The sequence below is a fragment of the Anomaloglossus baeobatrachus genome, chromosome 6, assembly GCF_048569485.1.
Source record: "Anomaloglossus baeobatrachus isolate aAnoBae1 chromosome 6, aAnoBae1.hap1, whole genome shotgun sequence".
Lineage (NCBI taxonomy): Eukaryota > Metazoa > Chordata > Amphibia > Anura > Aromobatidae > Anomaloglossus > Anomaloglossus baeobatrachus.
In genome coordinates, this window is record NC_134358.1 from 158949746 (window position 1) to 158972519 (window position 22774).

Consider the following 22774-nt stretch of genomic DNA (forward strand, 5'->3'; position numbering starts at 1 on the left):
TAAACTGACATTGCAATTGATCACTGTACTAAGCATGGTGTTGTATACATGTACTGATGGTTTTTCTGGGACTGCATTCATTTACTGATGGTGGTTCTGGCAGTGCATTAATGTCTTGGCGGTAGTTCTGGCACTGCATTCATGTACTAATCGTGTTTCTGGCACTGTATTCATATTTTGATAGTGGTTCTGGTGCTGCATTTAAGTTCTGATGGTGGTTCTTCTGCCTCATTCCTGTACTGATGATGCTTCTGGCCCTGCAGTCATGCACTGGTGATGGTTCTTGGCTACATTCATGTACTGGTGGTGGGTCTGGTGCTGCATTCATATACTGATAGTGTTTCTGGGGCTGCATTTATTTACTGATGGATGTTCTGGCAGTGCATTATAATACTGATGGTGTTAATGACTCTGCTTTCATGTTCTAACAGTCGTTTCGGTGCTGCATTTAAGGGTTCTGGCTCTGTATTCATGTAGTGACTGTGTTTCTTGCACTGCATTCATGTTCTGACAGTGGTTATAGCTCTGCATTCATGTACTGACTTTTTCTAGCTCTGCATTCATGTACTGACGGTGGTTGTGGTGCTGCATTCATATTGTGATGGTGCTTCTATCACTGCATTCGTGTTGTGATGGTGGTTCCAGCTCTGTATTCATACACTGATGGTGGTTTAGGCACTGCATTCATGTACTGACAGTGGTTCTGGCACTGCATTCATAAATTGATGGTGTTCTGGCGCTGCATTCATGTACTAGTATTTTTATCCCTGCATTTATATACTGACAGTGTTTCTGGCCCTCAGTTCATGTACTGATCGTGTTTCTGGAACTACATTCAGAAATTGATGATTCTGGTACGGCATTCATGTAACTAATTGTGTTTCTGGTGCCGCACTCATGTGCTCATAGTGGTTCTGATCTTGTACACATCTAGCAATCCATAACATGCTTCATGGCTATATTAATACTTAAAAATCCACAAATGGTATAGATTTGAAATTATGAGGAGGATTTGGTGAGCTTCTACTCAGTTTCTGCTCCATTATTGCAGTTTGTTAGTGTGTGTTCACACTGGTGACCAGAAAAATGCCCACTTGAAAATTGCCCACAGGAAAAATGCCCACATGAAAATTGCCCACAGGAAAAATGCCCACATGGAAAATTGCCCACGTGGAAAATTGCCCACATGGAAAATTGCCCACACGGAAAATTGCCCACGCGGAAAGTTGCCCACACAGAAAATTGTCCACACGGAAAATTGCCCACATGGAAAATTGCCCACATGGAAAATTGCCCACACAGAAAATTGCCAATTGCAGCATGAGAAAGTTTCAGATCTATGATATTTGAGGTGCAAGGTGAGGATGTTCACATGATATGTGAAAAAATGTCCACAGAAAATTGCCAACAAACATGAATGCCCACTAGGATTGGGGACCATGTAACCCAGAATGGGAACATATATACCAGAAAGGGGGCATATATACCAGGATGGAGACAACGTGTACCATACATACCAGGATGAGGACCTTATATACCAGCATTGGGACATATATACCAGGATGAGGACATATTCACCAGGATGATAGGCATATATACCAGGATGGGGGACATTACTACATAATGAAGGGGGAGGGGAGGCAGTTCATAAGTCTTGATAGAAGTTAGAACGCTACAATGGCCCATACATGTGAAAAAAACATGTGTGAGTGGTGGGGTCAGGTCCAAATTTCACACTGGGGCCCATTGGTCTCTAGTTACACTACTGCAAAAACACAGGGCCGCCACTAGGAATTTCAGGACCCCATACTGGCAAAATTTCTGAGCCCCCTTGAGACTCCGCATAGGTTGCACCCCAGCTCTGCCTCCACACCTCAAACCTTCCACACTCCTGATGCCATGCTTGGAAAAACATGTGTGTGTGCATATATATATAATCTAATATATAAAGCTGTATGTATGTATGTGTGTATGTCCGCTAAAGGAATCCGCACCTTCACATTTACAATCACGACATTTTCCAGATGCCTCATGTGACTCAGGGAACGTCAGACTATGTTTTGAGGAGAAAATTGAATCCCACGCTTTAGCTTTTCACCAAAAATCCTGCCTCCGTTAAAGTCAACGGAGCTGGAGGGTACAGGTCATTAATAGGAACTGTGATTGGTTGCTATAGGAACAAAGGACATTCTTAGTATGAGAAGCTTATGTGTGAGTTATTATGATATCAGAGGGGAGACAGAAAAAGAAAGATAGAGACAGAGGGAGACAGAGAGACAGACAGTGAAAGAGACAAATAGAGAGAGGCAGGCAGGGAGAGAGACAGACAGGGAGAGGGAAAGAGGCAGACAGGGAAAGAGGCAGACATATATATATATATACACACACACATATACTGTATATACATGCATACATACACACACACACACAAACACACACAGCCAAAAGTGTTAGCACCCTTGAAGTTGTTCCAGAAAAAGAAGTGTTTCCCTAAACAAATTACATTACAGACATCACTAGGGGGGCGCACAGACATCACTAGGGGGATACACAGAGATCTAAGGGGGTACACAGACATCACTAGGTGGGTCACACAGACATAACTAGGGGGCGCACAGACATCAATGGGGGGGTACACAGACATCACTAGGGGGGTACAAAGACATCCCTAGGGGGCCACAGACATCCCTAGGGAGGCACATACATCCCTAGGTGAGCACAGACATGCCTAGGTGGGCACGAACATCCCTAGGGGGACACAGACATCACTAGGGGGCACAGACATCACTAGGGGGGCATGGACATCACTGGGTGGCACGGTCAGCAATTGCAGAGTACAGACATCACTAGGGGGGCAAACAGCACTGGAGGTGGTACACACTATTGGAGGGAAAACAACACTGGTGGTGATAAACAGCACTGGAGGGGGTTGCACAGACAGAGCACTGGGGGGCGGCACACAGCACTGGGGGGCTGCACACAGGACTGGAGGCTGCACACAGCACTAAGGGGCTGCACACAGCATTGAGTGGGCTGCACACAGCACTGGGGGGCCTGCACACAGTGCTAGGGGGCTGCACACAGCACTTGGGGGGCTGCACACAGCATTGGGGGGTGGCACGCAGCACTAGGGGACTGAAAACAGCATTGGGGGAGCTGCACACAGCATTGGGGGGCTGACTTCATTGGAGAGCAGGCACACAACAGAGGGGAGACTCCAGGCACACAGCTAAACCCGCTCACACAGTCCCGACCACATTTGTATGTAAGCACCGGAGCACTGCGGACCCCGGGAATCTGCCCAGGGGGCGCAGAAAAAGTCATTGCAGGCCCGTGGTTCCAACCCCCCAGCTAAAGCAAGGCAGGGGCGCCCCCGCCCTCCATCCCCGGCGGTGTTCATCTCACCGAGCGCCTACCTTTCGCCGCCGGATGCCATGACTTCGCCACCTCCGTGTTGCCCGCAGCACTGTGATGAGGCACAGAGTGATGACCTCATCACATTGGGCTGTGGGATGATGCGCCGCCTCCCTGCTCTGCTTCATGTGCCTTGTTTCCGGCCTTGTTTTAGCAGTGTGTGTGTGCAGTGGCTGAAATGGCCGAGCCCCTCTGTTGCAGCTGTGACTGGGGCCCAGTGAAGAGGGGAGGCCTGGCCTGCCCAGGGCTTAACAAAGCTAAGTAATTACCCCTGGCCTGTCCGGGCCCCCTCTCTTCACCGGGCCCCCTACAGCAGTCACAGTTGTAATGCCCTAATGAAGCCCTGCAAAAACATATCATACATTCCCAGCACGAACACAAGGTTGTACAAGCGACAGAGTCTCACCTTTCTGCTGTGCCTTTGGGGCTTTCAGGACCAACTATCTCTGCCAGCAGCACCCTGCTTTTGGTGGGCTCCCACTGAGATGATAATGTATTAGATGTGACCTGCAGTCCCATGTAACTCAACAGATAATACAGTGATACTTTTGTGAGTACAGATAGTAGTGATTGCTCCTCTGGATCACACTGGTGCTGGTTCTGCATTTGCTGCTGTTTTGGGCTGGTGGGAGGAGTAAGGCTACTTTCACACTTGCGTTCAGCACAATCCGCCGCTATGGAGAATAGCGCAGTCCGTTAACGCACTGCGCTATTCTCCATAGACTTGTATTGACGACGCACTGTAACGCAAGTGTCTGCATTCCATCCGATGGACGACGCTGCGTCGTTATTTTGACGCAGCGTCGAGTGAAGGGAACGCTACATGTAGCGTTTTTTGGATCGTTAAAATAATGCACCTCCGTTGGAATCCGCCAAGGTGTCTAATGATTGTCTATGGTGGCGGATTCCTCCCGCTATGCGCTAAGCGGCGGAATCCTCTGACGGATTCCATCACGTTCTACTGAGCATGCTCAGCATGTCCAGCAGAACGATAGAAATCATTTAAAATCACTCCTGGTCTCTCTCCCCCCTCTCACCCCCTCTCTCATACTCACCGACCACGGGTGCGACGCTGCACAGTTGTCACAAGCTTCTTTTCCTCTTTTGAAAATTCCAGCCGCTCATTATTCCATCTAGTATTCACTGCTTCCCCCGCCCACCGGCGCCTATATTGGTTGCAATCCAAGATAATAAATACATTCACTGCACTCATAGATTGTGATGCAAAAGGTTTTCCAAATTTATTGAGGCGACTGTGAAGTCATTCCGACGTTTCGACCCCGCCTGGGTCTTAGTTAAGAGTCGCTTCAAGATGGGTGCCTGGGATATGGAAATTTAAGTGGGTTAATAGCGCTTGGTAGAGAATACCTTGAGGATAAAGGTCCTGGGTTTAGCCAGCACAGCAGCGCTGTGGCTGGTGATATGGTGTATCTGTCTACCAAGCTATTAACCCACTCAAATTTCCATATCCCAGGCACCCATCTTGAAGCGACTCTTGACTAAGGGGTACTTTGCACACTGCGACATCGCAGGCCGATGCTGCGATGCCGAGCGCGATAGTACCCGCCCCCGTCGCAGCAGCGATTTCCTTGTGATAGCTGCCATAGCGAACGTTATCGCTACGGCAGCTTCACATGGACTCACCTGTCCTGTGACCGTCGCTCTGGCCGGCGACCCACCTCCTTGTTAAGGGGGCGGGTCGTGCGGCGTCATAGCGACGTCACACACCAGGCAGCCAATCGGAGCGGAGGGGCGGAGATGAGTGGGATGTAAACATCCCGCCCATCTCCTTCCTTCCGCATATCCTACGGAAGCCGCAGTGACGCCGGTAGGAGATATTCCTCGCTCCTGCGGCTTCACACATAGCGAAGCAATGTGTGCTGCCGCAGGAGCGAGGAATAACATCGGACTGTCGCGTCAGCGTAATCATGGATTACACCGACGCTGCACCGATGATACGATTACGACGCTTTTGCGCTCGTTAATCGTATCATCTAGGCTTTACACACTACAATGTCGCATGCGATGCCGGAAGTGCGTCATTTTCAATTTGACCCCACCGACATCGCACCTGCGATGTCGTAGTGTGCAAAGCCTGCCTAAGACCCAGGCGGGGTCGAAACGTCGGAATGTAGAACTGGTGGAGGAAGGTTGAACTAGATGGACCTAGGTCTTTTTTCAACCTAAGTAGCTATGTAACTATGTAACTTCACAGTCGCCTCAATAAATTTGGAAAACTTGTTGCATCACAATCTATGAGTGCAGTGAATTTATTTATTATCTTGGATTGGACCCATTTTTCACTTGCACCACCACCCACTTGTCAGAGTGCAGACCAATTTTTTTTGATCTATGATTGGTTGCAGTCAGACCCGCCCTCACGCTGAGTGACAGCTGTCTCACTGCAACCAATCACAGCCGCCATTGGGCGGGTCTATATCGTGCAGTACAATAACTAAATAAATAATTTAAAAAAACGGTGTGCGGTCCCCCCTAATTTTGATACCAGCCAAGGTAAAGTCACAAGGCTGAAGGCTGGTATTCTCAGGATGGGGAGCCCCACATTATGGGGAGCTCCGCAGCCTAACAATATCAGCCAGCAGCCGCCCGGAATTGCAGCATCCATTAGATGCGACAGTCCCGGGACTCTACTCGGCTCATCACGAATTGCCCTGGTGTGGTGGCAAATCGAGGTAATAAGGAGTTAATGGCAACAACCCATAGCTGCCTCTAAATCCTAGGTTAATCATGGCAGGCGTCTATGAGACACCCACAATGATTAACCTGTAAGTGAAAGTAAATAAACACATACACCCGAAAAAATACTTTATTTGGAATAAAAGATAAAAAAAACACCCTCTTTCACCACTTTATTAATCCCCAAATACCCCTCCAGGTCCGGTGTAATCCACACGAGGTCCCGTGACGCATCCAGCTCTGCTATATGAAGCTTACAGGTGTGTATGCGGTGATGAGTGCGGTAGTGCCTGCGTGTGTGCGGTGATGATGGGTGCGTTAGTGCCGGTATGTGTGTGGTGATGATGAGTGCGGTAGTGCCTGCGTGTGTGCGGTGATAATGATGAGTGCAGTAGTGCTGTGGTGTGTGCAGTGATGATGATGAGTGTGGTAGTGCCGGGGTGTGTGCGGTGATGATAGGTGCGGTAGAGCCAGGGTGTGTGCGGTGATGATGATGAGTGCGGTAGTGCCGGGGTGTGTGCATTGATGATGATGAGTGTGGTAGTGCCGGGGTGTGTGCAGTAATGATGGGGACTCTCTCTCTCTCGGCTTTATGCAACGTGTTATTTCACAGGAATCCGTTGCCTTTATATCACACTATTTACAACGCATCCGTCACATGCGTCACACAACGCATTGTGACGGATGCCGTTCAACACAAGTGTGAAAGTAGCCTAAAGCCGGCGTCACAAGCTACGATATATCTAACAATATATAACATTGTTAGAGATGTCATAGCGTGTGACAGCTCCGAACGACTGTTAACGAGCAATAATACTTACCTTATCGTTGCTCGTTGACGTTCATTTTCATAATATTGTTCCTCCTTCTGCGCGCTGGTTGTTCGTCGTTCCCGTGGCAGCACACATCGCTACATGTGACACCCCGGGAATGACGAACACAGCTTACCTGCGTCCCGCCGGCAATGAGGAAGGAAGGAGGTGGGCGTGATGTTACGGCCGCTTATCTTCGCCCCTCTGCTTCTATTGGGCGGCCGCTGTGGGACGTCGCTGTGACGTCGAACGTCCCTCACCCTTCAGGAAGAGGATGTTCGCCGCCCACAGCTACGTCGTTAGGGAGGTAAGTATGTGTGACGGGGTTTAACGACTTTGTGCGCCATGGGCAACGAATTGCCCGTGACATACAAACGACGGGGGCGGGTGCGTTCGCTCATGCGATCACACGATATATCGTACCATGTAACGCCGCCTTAAGGCAGAATAAGTGAAAGATGAGAGCAGACTGTATCTATCTATCGCTGATAATGACAGACTGCTGCTACAAACCACAGATCTTCACCATTTTTGCAGTTTTGCACTAGGTCAACTATAAATCACAAGTTGATCACCTATCATGTGAACATCCTCACTTTGCACCTCAAATATCATAGATCTGCAACATTGTGATGCTGCAATTGGCGATTTTCTGTGTGGGCAATTTTCCATGTGGGCAATATTACATGTGGGCAATTTTGTGTGTGGGCAATTTTCCGTGTGGGCAATTTTCCGTGTGGGCAATTTTCCATGTGGGCAATTTTCCGTGTGGGCAATTTTCCATGTGGGCAATTTTCCTGTGGGCATTTTTCCTATGGGCAATTTTCCTGTGGGCATTTTTCCTGTGGGCAATTTTCCTGTGGGCATTTTTCCTATGGGCAATTTTCCTGTGGGCATTTTTCCTGTGGGCAATTTTCCTGTGGGCATTTTTCAGGGAACCGTTCACACTGATTCCTAACATCCAGACTTTCTTCAGAATGAAACTGATTGCCATGGTGTAAATAGTTTGTTGGAGTAAGAGCACAATGAAGGTGCGATCTGAATCACCATGCTAACGCAACTCACGACTGTGCTCTTACTCCTACAAACCACTTACATTATGGCAATCAGTTTAATTCTGACAAAAGTCCGTATTTTAGGAACCGAAATGTTCATTGCTGTTTGCAGGTTTCCATTAAAACTTTATTTTGTTAACTGCTACAGTTGAGTGCAGAGTTTCTTTGTCTATACATTTTTCTTCTCCACCAAAGATATCATATCTTTGGTGAAGATGTTTCTGTATAGAGTTTGTTTTATTTGTTGAGTTTCCTGTATAGTGAACTTTATGAAGATTTCTGTTTTGGGAGGCCAATGCTTCACATCAGAGGTAAATATGATACTGATAGGCCGTGACTCATGGGATACTGTTGTGGGTGGCAGTCCAGGCTAAAACTTACCAACCAGCACAAGTGCATATTCTGTTTAATCAGAAACCACCTTTCTTCCAGTATAATAAAGTAGTTATTACAATTGCAACTCAACAGTGAAAGATCTTGTCCTATACTTTTCATCTCAGCTACTGGGACCCCTAGTTTTGGAGCTCCCTACTATACAGTTATTTTAAAGCGGTTGTCTGGGATCATTTTTTATTTTATAACTGTGAGCTTAAGAACTAACAGCAAAGTAGTTGCTAACTAACTTCCTGTCCTACGCAATTTCGGCTCAGAGTGGTCAAAGACGTCTGCTGTCGTTGATTTGGCTTCTACCCATTAACAAAGCAATTCTTCCTTTTCCAGACTGCTTTGACAATGGCACATGATTGCCAACATCATGCTGATGGACAGCCAGCTCCTAGCAGTTAGTTAGTGGAGAGGTACAGAAGCTGTCAATCAGCATGATGTTCGGTAGTAATGCCCACAACAGAGCAGAGCAGAAGAGAAGCTGCTGCTCTGTCGATGTGATGTCACCGGAAGCAACAGAATCACCTACAGGCATGGTCTGTGACCGCTCTGTGCTGGCATATATTTGTGCTGGGAAGAATGGGTAGGTAGTTAGCAACTACCAGCCTGTTAGTTCTTAGGCCCAGAGTAAAAAAAACAATAACATAGTCCTGAACAGTCTCTTTAAGTGACCAGATACTCGGAGCAGGAAGGGAATGAAAGCCTCAAAAAATTTCAACGTGTCTCCAATAATGCAAAAGCTTAAAATATGTTGAAGAAGTAATCATACAGATTTATGTGCTCCCTTGTCTAATAGTCAGTTTATACAGATTGGTTGATGGCTCTAAACATTTACCAAATGGTAAATTTTTACCTACCAGCTTCTGTTTAATAGCCCGATTACCCAGGCAGTCCAAAACATCAGATGTGCACTGATTGATCTGTAATAGATTGTTTAATGAGCATAGGCTGCATTCTTCTCGGCAGTGCGAGAATTATTTACACATAATGATGTGCTGCCAAAAACGATGTTATTTTGTCTTGCACATTTTCACTGTTCATTAGGTGATTGACATTTTGATTACACTGAAAGATTATAGTTACACAAGCGTTCTTAATATCCCTTCTTCACAATTATCTTTCAGTGTAGCTTTTCTAGTGTTAGCTTTAGTTTACTGTAAAGTTCAATGCCCCATCTGCTTGGAATGCAAAATTGAGGAAATCTAATGGCTAAACATATTTACTGTTATCCGGCGAACAAAGTAATATTGTTTAACAGTAGAATAGGCATATTCAAATACAACACGCTCTACCAATATCTTTTAATATTTGTTTGTTTTTTTGGGAGAGACAGTAGGATACATCATAGAAAACTTCATATAATTAAAGGGAACCTGTCACGTGCAAAACACTATTAAAATCCCAGCAGCGTTGGGTCCTCTGTGTGTATCGAGAGCTGTGCCTATGGCCTCTGTCACACGTTCGTGCCTCCGGTACGTGTTTGGCAGTTTTTTTTCACGTACCGGAGGCACATACACACGTGGTCATATGATTTCATAATTGTATGAACACACGTAAGTATTTTGGAACGGAACGTGTGTCCGTTCCGTACTTCCGTGTGTCCGTTCCGTACCTCCGTGTGTCCGTGTGTTTTGCACGCTGACATGTCCACGTTTTCTCCAGCAGCACGGGTGTCACACAGCCCGCACCCGTACAACGCGGATGTAGTGTGGATGTGATCCCGTGTGAAACGCGCCGGAGAAACACGTGTTATTATTTTAAAATTAAAAAAAAACACATACTCAGCTCCACCAGCCCTGCAGAATCTTCCGCTACTAACAGTTGCTGCCGGCTGCCGCTCACGGGATCTAATCTCCGCCCCTCTGCTCGGTCGTAAGCAGCATCAGCGGGGAGTAGGCGGGGCTGGAGCCGAAGATCAGAACCCTGGACAGCAGCATCTACCACGTGAGTATTCAAATTACCGGTTCTCCGTGTGTTATCGCGGATAGCACACGGAGAACACACGTGGACTGCACGTACCGGAGACACGTATTTACCACACGCAACACGCAGGGAAAATACGTGTCTCGCGGTACGTGCGTGATTTCCACGTGAGTGTGGCAGAGGCCTATAACTGTACACCTCACACTGACTGAAAGTTTCCTCTAATGTTGAGTGTCTGTCAGTCAGTGAGGGGTCGTGATTACAGCTGCCGCTCTCGATACACAGACTGAACACACAACGGCACCACCCCTGTGACCGAAACCCGAATACTGCCAGAAGACTTAAAGTTAATTTCCTACCAGCAGCAGGGTTCAATATGTGCTGGGCAGGTTTCAAAATCTATTAACCTGCAGATTAAACCCATATCTGCAGGTTAATAGCGTTTTTTCATGTGACATATTCATTTAAAAAAAAAACCACTACATTAGAATAAATAAGCATGAAGTTTGCACTTAACGAAAATATATACGCAACACTTTTGTTTTTGATACCTTTTTTATGAGCTCAACTGAAAGATCTAAAGCGGGCTTTACACGCTACAATATCGTTAATGATTTATCCTCGGGGTCACGTTGTTTGTGACACACATCCGGCGTCATTAACGATATCGCTGTGTGTGACACTTATGTGCGACCTAAAACGATCGCAAAAGCGGCCAAAATCATTTGCCGCGGAGAGGTCGTCCTAAAGCAAAAAATCATTCTCTTCTAATTAGCGATGTTGTTCCTCGTTCCTGCGGCAGCACACATCGCTATATGTGACACCGCAGGAGTGAGGAACATCTCCTTACCTGCCTCCAACGCCAATGCGGGAGGAAGGAGGTGGGCGGGAAGTTACGTCTCGCTCATCTCCGCCCCTCTGCTTCTATTGGACGGCTGCCATGTGACGTCGCTGTGACGCCGCATGACCCCTTAGAAAGGAGGCGGATCGCCAGCCAGAGCAACGTCGCAAGACAGGTAAGTCCATGTGACGGGGGTAAGCGAGGTTGTGCACAGTGATTTGCCCGTGTCGCACAACCGACGGGGGCGGGTACGATCGCTTGCGATCTCGATAGCGAGATTGCAACGTGTAAAGCCCACTTAAGACTTTTTCTACAAACAAAATTTGGCTAAATCTTTCTTAACAAGCACTTCTTCTTTGCCGAGATAATCCATCAACCTCACAGGTGTGGCACATCAAGCTGTTGATTAGACACAAGGTGTGCCTTAGGCTGGCCACAACAAAAGGCCACTCTAAAATGTGCAGTTTTATCCCACAGCACCATGTCATAGATGTCACAAATTTTGAGGGAGCGTGAAATTGGCATGCTGACTGAAGGAATGTCCACCAGAGCTGTTGCCTGTAAATTGAATGTTCATTTTCCTACCATGAGCCATCTCCAAAGGCGTTTCAGAGAATTTGGCAGTACATCCAACCGGCCTCACAATCACAGACCATGTGTAACCACAACAGCCTCAACCTCAACATCCGCATCTTCACCTCCAAGATCGTCTGAGACCAGCCACGTGGACAGCTGCTGTAACAATCGATTTTTATATCTAAAGAATTTCTGCAAAAACTCAGGAAATTTCTTAGGGAAGATCATCTGCTGCTCGTTGTCCTCATCATGGTCTACACCTGACTGCAGTTTGTCATTGTAACTGACTTGAGTAGGCAAATGCTCACATTTGATGGTGCCTGGCATATTGGAAAGGTGTTCGCTTCACGGATTAATCTTGGTTTTCACTGTACAGGGCAGATGGCAGACTGCATGTATGACGTCGTGTTGAGGAGCAGTTTGCTCATGTCAACGTTGTGAATTGAGTAGCCCATAGTGGTGCAGTGAAGTTTGTGCATGACAGGCATATGTTATGGATAATGAAAACAGGTACATTTTATTAATGCTATTTTGAATGTATAGAGATACCGTGAAGCCCATTTTTGTGCCAATATACGACCATCACCTTATGTTTCAGCATGACAATGCATGGTTCCATTTTGTAAGGATCTGTACACAATAACTGGAAGCTGAAAACATCCCAATTCTTGCATGGCTAGCATACTCACCAGACATGTCAGCAATTGAGAATGTTTGGGATGCATCTACAACAGCATATTCATATCACGGGGTGTGATGGAATAACTGGGGATCGGGGCTCCTAAACTGGCCCTCAGTCTAGGGGGGCCCTAGCTGTCCCTGATCCCAGAGATATATCTAATGGTGATGATGTCTGGGCCACCTTCCTTGCCTTGATCGTGGACAGCCCTGATCAAATACCCCCTCTCCCTCACCCTAGGAGAGGGCCGGGACAGAAGTGGCAGAATCCACAGATAAGGACAAACAGGGGAAACCAAAACTTCATAACACAACACGCTCACAGAAAGGTATTAGACAACAAGTGATAAGGAGGAAAATAAGATGAGGGGAGAAACAAAGACATGACAAGATAAATCCAAAACAACTTGATGCACAAAGCAATACAATAACCAGCAGGACTGGGATATGACAGCACACTTAATGGTGTAGCTAAAGCTATAGTCAGCATGGGAACACATGTTCTTCCAGCTTAAAAAGGCAGGGAGTGACTGTGATAGGTCTCCCACAAGATGTGATCCAAGAGGTAACCATCAGGATAGCAGAAATTAACTCCTGCAAGCCCGATCACTAATGAGATCATAGCTGGTTGACACCTGAGCTTGTCTGTGAAATTCAGAGGCATCAGAGGAGGCATAGTGAGGAGTGTCAAACTCTGCAGTGTGACAATGTGAACAGCATTATATGCCGCCATGACACTCGGCAAGTTTAGAGCCAAATTCTATGTGACAATTGAAGTTTCTACCAAAATCCAACAACTTCGCACAACCATTGAAGATGAATGGACCAACATTCCACAGGCCACAATCAACAACCTGATCAACTATATGCAAAGGAGATGTTTTGCACTACATGAGGCAAAAGGTGGTCACACCAGATACTGATTGAATTTCTGACTCCCCCCATCAGATGCCGCTAAAATTGTAGAACTGCACATTTTATAGTGACATTTTATTGTGGCCAGCCTAGGGCACAACTATGAAATAATGATACTGTCTAAGGCTTCCTTCACAAATTCGTGCATTAAACACATGTGTGTGACAGTCCATATGGCCATTCTTGTGTCTGTGTGTGTGTGTTCTTCTTGTGCTGTTTGTGTGCTATCTGTGTGACATCCAGCATGAACTTGTATACTTACCTGTCTCCGGCACTGCTATCACACTTCCTTACAGGTCCGCAGTTAGAGCTGTGAATATTTCTGATGCATAATGAGCAGGACCCAGAAGCAACAGCAGCTCCGGAGACAGCAGCACCGGAGACAGGTAAGTATGAATATCCATTTCATTTCAGTGAATGGGTGTCCTCAGGTACATGTCACATTGATGTCACAGAGATCACATCAGTGTGCGGTCTGTGTAACATCTGTGCTGCCAGCCAAAAACAGTCATTTCGCCGTGTGGAGCACCTAGACTTGCGTGTGCTCCACAAGGAAACACGCTCAATGTCAAAACACACTCGTGTGAGCAAACCCATTCATTCTAATGAGTCTATGTGTCCGTGTCTCCAGTGCATGTGAAAACGGACACGACACGTACCGGAAACACGGATGTGTGAAAGGGGCCTAAATAGCTTCTTGATATGACTCACCTGTGGGGTGGATGGATTATCTCGGCAAAGGACAAGTACTCACTAACACGTAATTAGACAAATATGTGAATTATATTTGAGAGAAAAAGGCGTTTAGAGTATATAGAAAAAGTCTTCGATCTTTGAGTTCAGCTTGTGTAAAATGGGAGGAAAAACTAAAGTGTTACATTTATATTTTTGTTCAGTATATATCAGTTACACTGCACATTTAGTAGGAGAAAAAAAGCAGCAAAAAAAACCAAATTGCTATATGCTCAGACAAACAGGAATAACAGATTGTAGCCTCCAAATAAAGGTTTACTCAAAGTTACAAAAATATTACAAGTCCAGAATAACATGAGGTACATAAATTTTTCTAGAAATTAAATACTTGTCTTTTTAATATATTGTTTAAGTAGGAATTGAAAATGCTCTGAATTTAATATAAAAATGATCAGTGTTAACAGAGAAGTGAGTTTTTAATGCAAAAGCGCCCTCTATTGATGATTATAGAGTATTACAATTGCATGAAATTACTTCAAGCTGGATAAGTAATAGGATATTAAAAATATCTTCTTCATTTCTGACTTTATAAATGGGTGTGAACTCACACAGGTCCTTCAAGAGACAAAGGGATTTGAATTGTATAATACTTATGCTAATTCTAACAGGGGGAGGGGATAACTATGAATATATTATCTGCTCTTTTGCTGCTGTCACTCAACAACCAGCTAATTATAAAACTTTTTTGGATTTCAAAACCTAAACATCTGAGCTGACCACTGCAGGTATGTATAGAATAAGTCAGATAGTGCCAGTATAGCACTGGCTTTAGCTTATATACGAAGATCCTGGTGATTGGTTCCCTTTAACAGATGCGGCTGGATCTCCTTTCTACCCATGCCTGTGAGCTGAACATGTCAGCTCTCAGATCAGACAACATGTATGGGGAAAGGTTTGGGCTCGAAATGCGAGCCCACATTAAAAGGACATATCCAAGTTCGTGAAGATATTAAAGATATTCAGAACTTTTAAGAAAAATACTTTGAGTTGTCCTCTTCTAAGACCCACAACTTCTTTACTTTTCTTCTGATGGAGTTATATTAAATTTGTATTTTGTGTGGCAGAATAAACCTTTTATTTGTACCATTTTGGAGTAATTATTGTTTTTTGTTGTTTTTTTATTTTATTTGGTGTGATGGTCAGTGAGATGAACAAGGAACCACAAGTATGGGGGATTCTATTTTTACCTTTACAGTATTTACAGTATGGATTAAATTATTTTAGATTTTCAAGGATTTGATTTTTACAGATGTGGCAATTATAAATGTGTTTATGTTTAATTCATTTTTTTTTTACTTTTTTTAATTTCTTTATTTTCAGATTGGGTAAAGGGCATTGTAATGAACTTTTAGGGTATGTGCGCACGTTGCTTTTTACCTGCTTTTTACCTGCTTTATTGCTGCTTTTTCTGCTGCGCTGTTTAATGCCAAAATGGATGTGTTCTTCTATTCAAGCAAAGTCTATGGGAATTTGGGTTTCTTGTTCACACTATGTTGTTCAAAATGCTGCCTTTTTGTGGCAGAACTTTGGTCAAAAACTCAGCTTTTCAAAGAAGCAACATGTCAATTGTTTTTGCCATTTGGGTTTTGCACTGCAAAGCTGAGTTTTTGACCAAAGTTCTGCCACAAAAAGGCAGCATTTTGAACAGCATAGTGTGAACAAGAAACCCAAATTCCCATAGACTTTGCTTGAATAGAAGAACACATCCATTTTGGCATTAAACAGCGCAGAAGAAAAAGCAGCAAAAAAGCAGGTAAAAAGCAGGTAAAAAGCAACGTGCGCACATACCCTTAGGGTGTGGGTCATAGTAAGTTTTTTAGAGAGGTTTTGAAACTGCATATTTTCACTGCATCGAAAAATACATCATCTTACAGTTCCAGCAAAGTGGATGGGATTTATAATAATCTACTGCCCACTGTGATTTATATTTTACTTTGTATTATCTGACCTACGGTGCATGTTTGAAATACACAACATGTCAAGTTCTCTTGCGAGTAGGCTGAGTTTTATGTGCAGATTTTTCCAATAGACTTGCATTATAAAAAAAAATTTATAAAAAAGTATAAAATCCACAGTTAAAAAAAATCCACCTCGAATATAATCCCTAGCATAATTTTGTAGGATTTTTGGATTATGCTTGAAACATGAGCCCTACTCCAAAAATAAGCCCTAGTTATAGCTAGTTGGCATCATTAGGGGAAGTCAAACTGGGTACATTTTCAGGGCCCCTACTCTCTTAGAGGCCCCCAGGGTTTCTATTCTGAGGTTTACAGTGCTAAAGGATCTTTATGTGACCATGATATCACCAAAGGCCTCTTAACTGCAGTGTCTAAAGCTTTAAGGTACCGTCACACTAAGCAACATCGCTAGCAACATTGCTGCTGAGGCACGACTTTTGTGACGTAACATCGATGTTGCTAGCGATGTTGTTGTGTGTGACATCCAGCAACAACCTGGCCCCTGGTGTGAGGTCGCTGGTTGTTGCTGAATGTCCTAGACCATTTTTTAGTTGTTGCTCTCCCGCTGTGAAGCACACATCGCTGTGTGTGACAGCGACAGAGCAACAACTGAATGTGCAGTGAGCAGGAGCCGGCTTCTGCGGATGCTGGTAACCAATGTAAATATCGGGTAACCAAGGAGCCCTTTCCTTGGTTACCCGATATTTACCTTCGTTACCAGCATCCGCCGCTCTCACGTGGCAAGTGCCGACTCCCTGCTCCCTGCACACATAGCCAGACTACACATCAGGTAATTGACCCAATGTGTACTCTGGCTAGGAGTGCAGGGAGCCAGCGCTAAGCGGTGTGCGCTGGTAACCAAGGTAAATGTCGGGTTGGTTACCCGATATTTACCTTAGTTACCAAGCGCAGCATCGCTTCCAGGCGTCACTGCTGGCTGGGGGCTGGTCACTGGTTGCTGGTGAGATCTGCCTGTGTGACAGCTCACCAGCAACCCGTGTAGCGATGCTTAAGCGATCCCTGCCAGGTCAGGTTGCTGGTGGGATCGCTGGAGCGTCGCTTAGTGTGACGGTACCTTAAGAGTAGACAAGCTGATATGCATGTGCAGTGTGTGTGTGTGTGTGTGTGTGTGTGTGTGTATATATATATATATATATATATATATATAGTACAGACCAAAAGTTTGGACACACCTCCTTATTCAAAGAGTTTTCTTTATTTTCAGGACTCTAAAAATTGTAGATTCACAGTGACGGCATCAAAACTATGAAGTAAAACATGTGGAATGAAATATCTAAAAGAGTGTGAAACAACTGAAAATATGTCTTATATTCTAGGTTCTTCAAAGTAGCCACTTTTTGCTTTCATTACTACTTTGCACACTCTTGGCATTCTCTTGATGAGCTTCAAGAGGTAGTCACCAGAAATGGTTTTCCAACAGTCTTGAAGGAGTTCCCAGAGGTGCTTAGCACTTGTTGGCCCTTTTGCCTTCACTCTGCGGTCCAGCTCACCCCAAACCATCTCGGTTGGGTTCAGGTCTGGTGACTGTGGAGGCCAGGTCATCTGGCGTAGCACCCCATCACTCTCCTTCTTAGTCAAATAGCCCTTATACAGCCTGGAGGTGTGTTTGGGGTCATTGTCCTGTTGAAAAATAAATTATGTTCCAACTAAACGCAAACAGGATGGAATAGCATGCCACTGCAAGATGCTATGGTAGGCATGCTGGTTTAGTATGCCTTCAATTTTGAATAAATCCCCAACAGTGTAACCAGCAAAGCACCCCCACACCATTACACCTCCTCCTACCTTGCTTCACGGTGGGAACCAGGTATGTAGAGTCCATCCGTTCACCTTTTCTACAAAGACACGGTGGTTGGATCCCAAGATCTCAAATTTGGACTCATCAGACCAAAGCACGGATTTTCACTGGTCTAATGTCCATTTCTTGTGTCCTTTAGCCCAAACAAGTCTCTTCTGCTTGTTGCCTGTCCTTAGCAGTGGTTTCCTAGCAGCTATTTTATCATGAAGGCCTGCTGCACAAAGTCTCCTCTTAATAGTTGTTCTAGAGATGAGAAGGTGTGTCCAAATTTTTGGTCTGTACTATATATATATATATATATATATATATATATATATATACTCCTTTGTTCCACACAAGGTTTGGAGATTTATGTTGATGTTCCAGAGTGTGATATGATTATAATTGAATACATTTCTTATTTTTTTTTTTGTTCAAGAATAGTTGTGGATTTTTGGTCAAGGGAAAAAAATAAGACTTCCCCTGAAAATAAGCCCTAGCCCATCTTCCAAGCAAAAAATAATATACGGTAATACCCTGTCTTATTTTTGGAAAAATACAGTATATCAATAAAGGTTTGTCAAACCAAATGCTAGGACTCAACGAAAATAAAGCAGTTTTGTTTCAATTGAATAAAAACGCATTTAAAACATTAGAAGTAACCTAATTTACATAATAGGGGCAGAAAATGTGCAACATCAAAAATTCACCATTGTGGGAACATAGTCTTAAGCGGGCTTTACACGCTGCGACATCGCTAGCAGCGGCTAGTAATGTCGAGCGCGATAGCACCCGCCCCCGTCGTACGTGCTTTATTGTGTGATCGCTGCTGTAGCGAACATTATCGCTACGGCAGCGTCACACGCACATACCTGGTCAGCGACGTCGCTCTGGCCGCAAATCCACCTCCTTTCTAAGGGTGCGGGTCGTGCGGCGTCACAGCGACGTCACACGGCAGCCGTCCAATAGCAGAGGAGGGGCAGAGATGAGCGGTCGTAACAGGCCGCCCACCTCCCTCCTTCCTCATTGCCAGTGGACTGAGGTAAGGAGATGTTCGTCGCTCCTGCGGTGTCACACATAGTGATGTGTGCTGCTGCAGGAACGAGGAACAACATCGCTAATAAACAGGCAACGATATTTGGTTTTAGGATGACCTCTCCAAAACGATTTTTGCCTGTTTTGCAATCGTTTAAGATCGCTCGTACGTGTCACACGCTGCGATGTCGCTAAGGATGCCGGATGTGCGTCACTAATGACGTGACCCCGGCGATAAATCATTAGCGATCTCACAGCGTGTAAAGCCCCCTTTAGGCTTTAATGAGCAATAAATATTTTTTAACGATTTGATCCCATATTTATAGGCTTTCTGGGCTGTTAGTCCTGCAATCATTTGACCACACCTCAGTACTTTCCTATTAATGCTGTGTATTTTCAGTTAGCAATCTCCTACGAAGCTCATCTATTCTGATGCTGACACCTACCATAATCCACACACTCTCTATGTCTACCAGCATCCTGGGATGTCCTGTCAGATACAGTTGTACAAGTGTGAAGCCCCGCAAACGCTGTGTCGGTGCATTACCTTCAGGGACTCCACTCGGCTGTATCTTGTCACAGGTAGGAGATCTTCTTCTATTGTCGTGACGCCACTCTCAGATTTGCGGTCAGTGGGGACCGCCACTGCAGGTTAAGGGATGCCTGGGGCTGATGGTGTGTGCAGCCAGTTGTAGTAGCCTCCTGAGAGTGAGGCAAGCCCCAGGGCCCTGTGTAGATGTGTAGAACTACAAGGCGCAGAATGACTCAACACAGGCAGGATGTCTTTCAGGGTTTTTACTCACAGTTGATGGCAGGGTGAGTGACCCGGGCGTAGCTGGGATGAACCAAGTGGGAACCAGGTGTCCTTCAGGCTGACTTGTGAGGGTGACTACTAACTCGCCTTCCTTAGCCCTTGGTGGTTTGGGGTAACCCCGACTTTGAGTCCCTATGGGGGTCACCCAGGGAAGATGCTGCAGCCTCTCTCCCCTTCGTTTGCCGTTTGCTTGTCGCCTGGACCAGGCCACTCCAGCTGCTTGCCTCCTGTGACCTATGGGCCCTAACTGTGGCTACGTGGCTGCGGCTTTTGTGGTGTTGTGGCGTGGGCTTTGAGAGCCCCACACCGGCAGGTTTAGCAAAAGAAAGCTGGATCTATCTCCGCTTCGGGATCTGCCGCCCGTTTGGGCCTGGTACTCTCTAGCAGTCTCCTTACTTCCCACTCCGTTGCTCTCTCTCTAGCTGAGATGGGTTTCGGGTAGCACTCCTAGTTGACCGTTCTCCCCCGTCGGTAGCCACTGCGCGGACGCTGTCAGACTACAGCAGCCCAGGGGAAGGGGTCAGCTCCTCGGAGCTCCCTGGACTCTGCTCTGAACCGGCTCACATCTGGGACCTTCACTGCTGCTCCTGTCAGAGCCCCACTTTCCTGCTCCTCACTCCTCCACACTCTGCTGCAGACTCTCGACTGTTTACTCCTCCTTCTCTTTTCCCTTTTGTGCCTGCCTACGCCACCTAGCAACCAGACTCTCTTACCACACCCCTTGAGAGGAGATGGAGGCTTTTGGCCCCCTCCACTATTCCAGTGAAGGTGAAGGCTTTTCCCCCTCCTGGGATCCCCAGGGGTCCTCTCATGGGTACATGTGTGAGACCTGATCACTATGCGCCTGTGTACCACACCCCTGTCAGCCTTCTGGATTACCTGTATTGTACTGTCCCCAGCATGGGTGCAGTACTCAGTGGTGCCTGACCAGGTCAGGGGCGCCACATTCCCCCTTAGTTATCACCAGCACGTCCTCGGGCTGCAAGACAACATTTTTAAAATGCATAAAACATTAAAACATGTAAAACATTTTTAAAAGCACCAGGTACCATACATCACCACCCTCCACCCACAAGTCCGTTAACCCACCCAAAACCCTCTCACGTTGGCCGCGGCTTCAGCCACTTCTGGCAGGATGTAGAGGCGGCTTACATGGGCTGGTGGTTTCAGGGTATACCTGGCCTGGTGGATCCGCGCCTTCAGCCTCTTCTGGCAGGATGCAGAGGCGGCCTCCACAGTTGGTGCTGACCAGGTACCCTCTTTGTGGTGGAGAGCCAGGCCCCATAAACAGGCATGCTCTCTGGTCGCAGGTGAGCCAAGGCCCTATATCAAATCCCACCAAGGACACCATCTGCAAGGAGTTTGTATGTTCTCCCCGTGTTTGCGTGGGTTTCCTCCGGGTACTCCGGTTTCCTCCCACATTCCAAAGACATACAGATAGGGACTCTAGATTGTGAGCCCCAATGGGGACAGTGTTGCCAATGTATGTAAAGTGCTATGGAATTAATAGCGCTATATAAATGAATAAAATTATTATTATTATTAATTATTAATTATTATTATATACGGACGGGCTCCTCCTGGTTGCAGACGAGCCAAGCCCCTAAACAGGCTGACTCTGGTGGTGGTGGTGCCCTTTTGGTGTAACTATTTACACTGCGAGAGTTTGTGGCTATAGCCAGTTCATAGCCTTAAGGTTTATTTCTCACAATAGTTTATGTGGGCACATTGCTTAAACTTGAAAACGTTGCAAAACAAACTTTCCAAACTGGTCAAAACTTGCTGTACTTTACTTAAACTTAGGCAGATTCCTCTTCACCAGGGCTTGGGCCTGTAGGGCTGCGGCACCTGTTGGTTTCTTGACCTTTTTCTTCATCTGTGGTTATCTCTTCATTAGGTCTTTGGTCTTTTCTTTCTTTATTACTGTCTTTCCTTTCTTCTTCTTTGGGACATGGCACTACATCTAGCGCGTACCAGCCTCTTTCGCCTTGATGCAGGGTAAACTGTACGGAATCTCCCATTCTTAAGTTTCTGCCAGGGTGTCCTCTGGGCAGATGAGCTCTGACGTCTCTTCTGTTGACGAAGATACCTTCCTTTATGCCAGGTGCTACGATGAACCCGTATCCTGACTTGAGGCTGAAGTCCTCCACTACTCCTCTACAAAGGGGTCCTCTGACCTGGGCTTTGGACCTTCTCAGGAACCGTTTTTCTTGTAGGTCTCTGGCCGTGACTTCTCTCTGCTCTGGGGATGGCGGTGCAGGGAAAGACTGGGTTCTACTGCGGCGCTGTATCTTGCGGGTTGGATTCTGCGAGGTGCAGCTTACAAGCTCCCAGGTGAGGCTTTGGGGCAGATCTTCCTCAGCAGAAGGTGTCAGGTCTTCCTCATCCCAGCGGGAATACGGCAGCATCTCTGGCTCGGGGCATGGATCCACTGCTGATGGCTCCTGAGTCAGCTCCTCAGTTTCCTGGCCTCCTCTCCCCCTTAGTTCTTCTTGGCACTCCTTTGGTTGCAGTGCTGGGGATGGGCTTTCTTCAGCAGGCCCAGGCGGGGGACTCTTTGGCGTGGTTGCTGCAGGGGTTGCTGGAATCCTCTTGGGGGTATGCGGAGGGAGCATGTACCGGTCCACCAACCATTGTGGAAACTTGGCCTCCATGTCAGCCTTTAGCTGCCAGTATGCGGGGTCCTCCCCCAGCGTGGGCTTTCCAGCAGGGACCTCTTTGGACTGGGGAGCGGTGTCTGCTCTGGCCTTGCAGGCCGGGGAAAATGGTGATGCAATCTCTTGGCGGGCCGCGCCTGGCATGGTGGCGGCCTGGTCTTGGCGGGCCGCGCCCTGTATGGCGGCGGCCTGGTCTTGGCGGGCCGCGCCCTGTATGGCGGCGGCCTGGTCTTGGCGGGCCGCGCCCTGTATGGCGGCGGCCTGGTCTTGGCGGGCCGCGCCCTGTATGGCGGCGGCCTGGTCTTGGCGGGCCGCGCCCTGTATGGCGGCGGCCTGGATCGGCGTCGCAGCTGCGATGGGATCTGTGCAGGCTGGGCTGGGCGTCGCTGCAGGGACCGGGTCTTGGTGGGCCGAGCAGGGCATCGCTGCGGCGGCCGGGGCTTGGCGGGCTGCACCTGGCGTGG

At 46.7% G+C, this 22774-nt stretch overlaps 1 protein-coding gene across 2 annotated transcripts in view; it reads left to right on the plus strand.

The window, feature by feature from the left end:
- Positions 1–22774, plus strand: part of AQP4 (aquaporin 4) — a 76863-nt gene that overhangs the window by 10959 nt on the left and 43130 nt on the right. The window contains exon 1 of one of the 2 annotated variants that reach the window (XM_075316369.1): positions 13592–13681. The exons of the other annotated variant lie outside the window; for it this stretch is intronic. The gene's annotated coding sequence lies outside the window, so the exon portion shown is untranslated. Of the gene's footprint in view, positions 1–13591; positions 13682–22774 lie in introns of those variants that run through there. 2 annotated transcript variants of the gene reach the window in all.